We start from the raw sequence: 6,275 nt of genomic DNA on the forward strand, positions 1-6,275 counted from the left end.
TTAGTAATATACAAGCTAAATTAAGGTACGTAATAAAAAGTAGCGTAAATAGTTACTAAGGTAAGCACTAAGTATAAAAAAGTTAGTAAGAAAATCTAACTAGTAGATAAGCTAAAAGAGAGGGATAAGGATATAGAGTTTAGAAGGGAGGACTAGAAAATAGTAGCTAAGGAAAACTAACTACTAAAGCTTAGTATTTATAAAAGAGTTAACCTTAGCCCTTTTAACTATCTTTTTAAGAAAAGATATATATTATTTCTAAGAGGGTCTAGGCTAACTACTAAGAGGATATAAGAATAGAAATTTAGTCTAGACTTATTAGTAGTAGAAAGGACTCTATTTTAAGAAAAGATTCTTAATAGAGAAGTAGCTATTACCTTTAACTTTAGAGAAAGTAGATATATTACTTAAGATATTAGTCTACCTTACTAAATAAAGATAATCCTGTATAAAGCATAGCAAATACGCAGTTTCCTAGTAGCTAAGGTAGTAGAAGAAGAATTTGTTTAGATGTTAGAAGAGCGTCTAGATTAAGGAACACTTAAGAGGTGTAATAGTCTATACTAGAACCTATATTTCTTAGTAGCAAAGAAAGATAGGAAGTACTAACTAGTCTAAAATGCTATCTATATAAATAAGGTTAGCTAGAGGGATATAAACCTACCTCTAACTATAGATAAATTCTCTAAGCAATTTGCTAGGTGCAAGATATTATCCCTAATAGATATATTCTTAGGATACAACTAGATTACCCTTTACCTAGATAGCAGAGATATAACTACTATATACACCCCTATTAGCCTACTATAATCCTACACTATAGTATAAGGAGCAATAAACTTAGTAGTAGCCTTTTAGAGAATTATAATAAAAATACTACGCGATTATTCCCCTTATATAATGCTATTTATAGATAATATAATAGTAGGGGGGCCTAAGACTAACTATAGGGGCAAAGAGGCGCTTCCTAGGGTCTAGAGATTTGTGCTTAAGCATGTGTAGCAGCTTAACCAAGTCCTAGTAGATATTAAGTAAGTAGGGGGTATAGTTTTAGGAAAGAAATATTATTAGGGTATAGCTTATCTTAGTGTTATAGGCTATAAGGTTAGCTTTAAAGGAAGATACCCTAACCACATAAAGGTAGAAAAGATTATAAAATAGCTAGAATGCAGAAATATAAAGGAAGTCTAGATATTTATTAGGATCTATGTCTACTACTAGATATAGGTTCCTAGCTTTGCTATCTAAGCAAAGCTATTATTTATACTCCTGTAAGGCGACACTAGGTGGACATAGGAAGAACTATAGAGGGTAGCAATAAAAGAGCTTAAGCATTTTATTACTACAGCACTAGCCCTAATAACTATTAATTATAAGACTAGAGGGACTATCTACCTTACAGTAGACGCTAGTAGGAAAGGCGCAGGAGCTTCGCTAGAATAAATAGGACTAGATAGAAGGTAATATCTATACTAGTTTAAAAGTACTATATAGTTAAAGTCTAAAGCAAAGTATCACTCTACTAAGCTAGAGTATAGAGTAGTGCTATAGGCCCTAAAAAAGTTTAGAGTTTAGCTCTATAGAACACTATTTATTATTAAGATAGACGCTTAAACCTTAATTGCTTAGCTTAATTAGTTCTTAAGCAAAATACTAGGAGGAGTAATAAATAGGTAGCTTGCTACTATTTTAGCATAGGACTTTAAAATTTAACATGTTCCTAGTAAAAAGAATATAGTTGTAGATGCTCTATCACAATATCTAAAAGAGGATAGATAGGAACCCCCTAATAAAACTAAAGACAACGTTAAAGACTTTGTTAAGCATATAATTGCTAATATTAAATTATATAATCTAATAAAGGATAAAGTACTATATCCTAAATATAGCGCTAAATTAAAAGGAATTACCTAGTTTCTAGTTAGGTTTAAAATCCTAGACATCCTATAGAAGGAGTTAAGGGCATAGAAGAAATAAGTATTAAACTTCTTTATAAGAGATAGGTTCCTCTTCTACAAGATATCTTAAAATATAGTAGTAAGACAAGTAGTTAATAATAAAGATATTAGCATTGCTACTATATAGGAAATATATTACCTTATTAGTTATTATAGGGTAAATACTGTCTACTTAATAATAGCTTAGTAATATTAGTAGGAAAGGATATATAAGATAGTAAGGTTTACTCTACGCATATATTATAACTGTTAGAAAAGGAGTAGCAAGAAGAAGGTTAACATGCTTACTAACACCTACTCCTATGCGCTATAGGAGATAGTAGCTATTAACGTAGTCTATATACCTTATAATTCTAGGAAATAATTCCTAGTAATAGCCTAGGACTATTTAAGCAGGTAGCCTAAAGCATAAGTATTACTAAATAATAGATTAAAAACTATTACTAAATTTATATACAAAGATATCTTATATAGATAGAGTATAGCGCGAAGGATTATAGTTAATAGGGGGCCTAACTTCTAAAAAGATATTTATAATTTAGCTACTATCTATAGCATATATAGGGTTTAGATCTCTACCTATAACCCTTAGGCTAATAGAAAAATTAAAGGAGGGTATAAACTAATTATTAACGCACTTGCAAAGCTCTAGGGGAGCTAGGTCTCTAATCTACTAATAGTACTCCTAGCTAACTAAATATCTATTTAAGAAAATACTAGATACTCTGTATACTAGCTAGTTACTAGTTAGAACCTAGTGCTCCTAATTAAACTAGCTCTTCTAATATAGTAGACGCTTCCCTTTAGGCAGATAATAGATAGGGCTTAGCTACTAGTAGTAAGGGCTACCTAGGTTAACCTAAGAGATTAGTTTCTTAAAGATGTAGTATTAAGAATTAAGAGGCTGCGCTTATAGAAGAAATAATATTAGGATAACTACAAGGAAATTTAAAGAGAGGAAATTAGCCCTAGCTTATTAGTACTACTATAGGATTTAGTCAACTAGATAGATATATCTAGAGATAGGAAACTTAGTAATAAATAGCTAGGTCTATACCTAGTAGCGTAGAGCTTTCTAGAGTTAGGGACGTATTAGCTAAAAGATTTAGATAGAACTAAGTTTGCATATATAACGCTAGGCTAGAGGATAAAGATCTTCTACTAGAGAAGCTAGGATAAGGTAAACTAGGAAGACTAAGGACTTATAAAGTTATAGGATAGGGTACTATAGGAAAATAGGTATATCTTCTAAGCGCTACCTATATAGTTTAATAAGTTAGGTATAAAGGGAAGAGAAGAAAATAAGGAAGTTAAATTAGAGAATTAGGACTAGGAAATCCTTTAACTAGATATAGGCGGTCCTACTCTTAAGATTAGGCCTAGGACGCTCTTAGATAAAGAATAAGTAGAATACTAATATTTTAATATCTTAGATTCTAGTAAAAGTAATTAAGAGGAGGATAATTAATAATTAAGAGTTAATAGTATTAATACTTTAGTGTTAAAACTTAGGAAAAGATGCGCTATAGGACAGGCGCAAGATTAGTAGGGGGAAGGCAGGAAGCGCGCTAGTCCTAAATAGGTATCTAAAGGGTGCGCTAATTTAACCCTTTAGATATACAACGCTCTAATTAGCTACACTTACTACCTACCTACGCGTAGATAAGTAATTACAATAAGGATAATAAGAAAGTAAAGGTAGAAGGGTAATAAATAAGTAAAGGTAGAAGGATAATAAACAAGTAAAGGTAGAATAAAGTAAAGGTAGGAGAATAATAGGAAGGCGCAAGTATAATAGGAAGGCACGCGTGCTCTCGTATATATTCTACCTACGCTGCTACTACTATAATAAACTACACTAAAAAATTTAGATATCTAACAAAACTACAAGTATCTAATAAAGCTATTACTAGAAGATCCTAAACAAAATAATAAGTCCTAAATAGTTATTAGAAGTCTAGAAAGGAAAACAGCTAGTAGTTAAGCTTGGCTTACTAGCATCCCTAATATTAATAGGTTCCCTACAGTCCCTAAGGTTAAGCCTATAACCTAGAGGGTTATAGCTATAGCCTATAACACCTAGAAGTTTTACACTAGACTATTAGTATATGTTATAATAGAGGAGTCTTTTAGCTATTAAAAAGTTAGACTTAGTTTAGCCTAAAGAGTTTAACGCGTGGACCTAGGCGCTTTATAAAGGTATCCCTCTTCTATAGAAAGGAGGTGCAACTATAGGTAGCTAGATTAATAAGATGCGTGTAAGCACTATTATATAATAGAGGAATATTATAGATAACTTTATAGGAGTACTAGGGGAGCACTTTAACAAAACTTTAGGATTAATAATAGTAGTAGGGAGCTTTATAGAGTCTAGCCTAGTACTTATATAGTTATATAGTAGTGTAGCTAATTTTAGGTTATAGTACCTATTTATAAAGGAAGCGCGTAATACACATAAGAAGTAACTTAATAAAATACGCTTAGTAATATAGTATATCTAGGCTAATTACGCTAAATTTAGTTAGAAATACCTAAGCTAATTTACCCTATAAGTTAGTTAGACATACTAAGGATATATAGACGTAAGGTACCTCCTATATTATATAGGTCTAGACTAGCTTGCTAGCTTCCTAAACTTAGAGGTATACTATAGAATATAGGGGTAAAACTAGTTAAAAGATAATTTTATTAATATTACTAACTAGCATAGGGTCTAGGTTATAATTACTAAGCTAATAGGAAAGGTAGATACTATCTTAAAGGCTAAGAAGGAACTAGAAGACTATTTCTTGCAACGTGTTAGGGTAATTATTTATTACTACGTAACAGCACTATATACCCTACCTAGACTAACGCTTAAAGGTATAAGTAACCCTTATAACTTTAATATGCACTATAAGGAAGAGGATAGTGCTTACGCTAAGATTTAGCGCCTAGTGCTATAATAGTATAGGAAGTTAGTAAACTAGGTAGGGGTGCTACTTAGTATAATCCCCCTAAGCAAATAGATGTAGAAAAAGGGTATAAGGTTGTTAACAAACTATGGGATACTAGCTCTAATACGCTATAATCTAGGAAACTATAAACCTAATCTTATACCTATACTACACTAAGTACGCCTAGGTAGGAGACTAGATATTCTTTTGTCACGTAGACGTAAACCTTTCTAAGGCAGCGCAGTTAGGACAAGGGCTTAAGATAATCTAAGGCTTAGTTTCTTTTAATAATAAGGACTAAGATAACTACACTAAGCTTCTAATTAGATTTAAAGAAGTATAGAATAATTAGGTAAATTAGATAGATAGAGGATTAAGGAGGAACAAGAGGGCCTATATCTAGGTATAGGAAGATAGGGTGCACTAGCCTAAAGAGCTAAGGGAGAAGTGCCCTATAGTAAGATAGGAGAAGGAAATCTACTAAAAAGGATAGGTAAGGATTATAAGCCTAGTAATACTATATAGATCTACTAGACCTACTACTTAAATATAGCGTGTAGTTCTACTATAGTATATAAAAGTATAGGATAATATAATAATAATAGAGGTGCTAGAGATAGGGATATATATAGAGATTGCACTAGCCTACCTATAGATAAGTATAGCCCTAAAGACTCTATTAGGGCACCTAGTTAAATATAGTAGAGTCTAATAGTAATTTCCTAGGGATATCTAGGCTACCTACCTAACCTAGATCTTAAAGGTAATTATATATTAGGTTTAATAGGATAACCCTTTAGTAAAGGCAGAGATCTAGAAGTACCTAATAGGAGATTTAAATAGAGAAAAGATAGGAGCATAGATTAGGAAGAGTTAGATTAAGATAGTAAAAGAGTTAAAGAAGAATTAGGCTATCTGCATTAAGAATAAGAAGCTTACATTTAGTAAGGATAAGGAAGCTAGGGTACTAGACTAATCCTACTTTAGTATAAAGGGAGTACAGCCTACTAAGGTAGGAGAGTAGTAGAGGTATAATAGATAGATTAAGCAATTAGAGACTCTAGATGCTGTTAAAAAGCATCTAGGAGCTATTAAGGAGGAATAGAAGGCAGAGGGATCTAGGCGCTTAGGGCTAGGCTATACAGGAAGCCTAGTAAGGGCGTAGAGGAGAACTATCTTGTTAAGTTTAGGTTCAAGATTAGAGACCCTAGATACCCCTACTCCCTCACCTAAAGCTTAACAAGCTAGGAACTAGGGTTATAGACCTAGAGGAGGAGAGTAAGGGCTAAGCTTAATAGGGCCAAGCTTAAAGGAGGGGGAGGTTTGTGCCATAGCAAGGGATGTATACAAGAAAAACAAGACTTAGCCTAAAAAAAGGTTA

The sequence above is a fragment of the Plenodomus lingam genome (assembly GCF_022343315.1).
Source record: "Plenodomus lingam strain CAN1 chromosome Unknown contig_2, whole genome shotgun sequence".
NCBI lineage: Eukaryota > Fungi > Ascomycota > Dothideomycetes > Pleosporales > Leptosphaeriaceae > Plenodomus > Plenodomus lingam.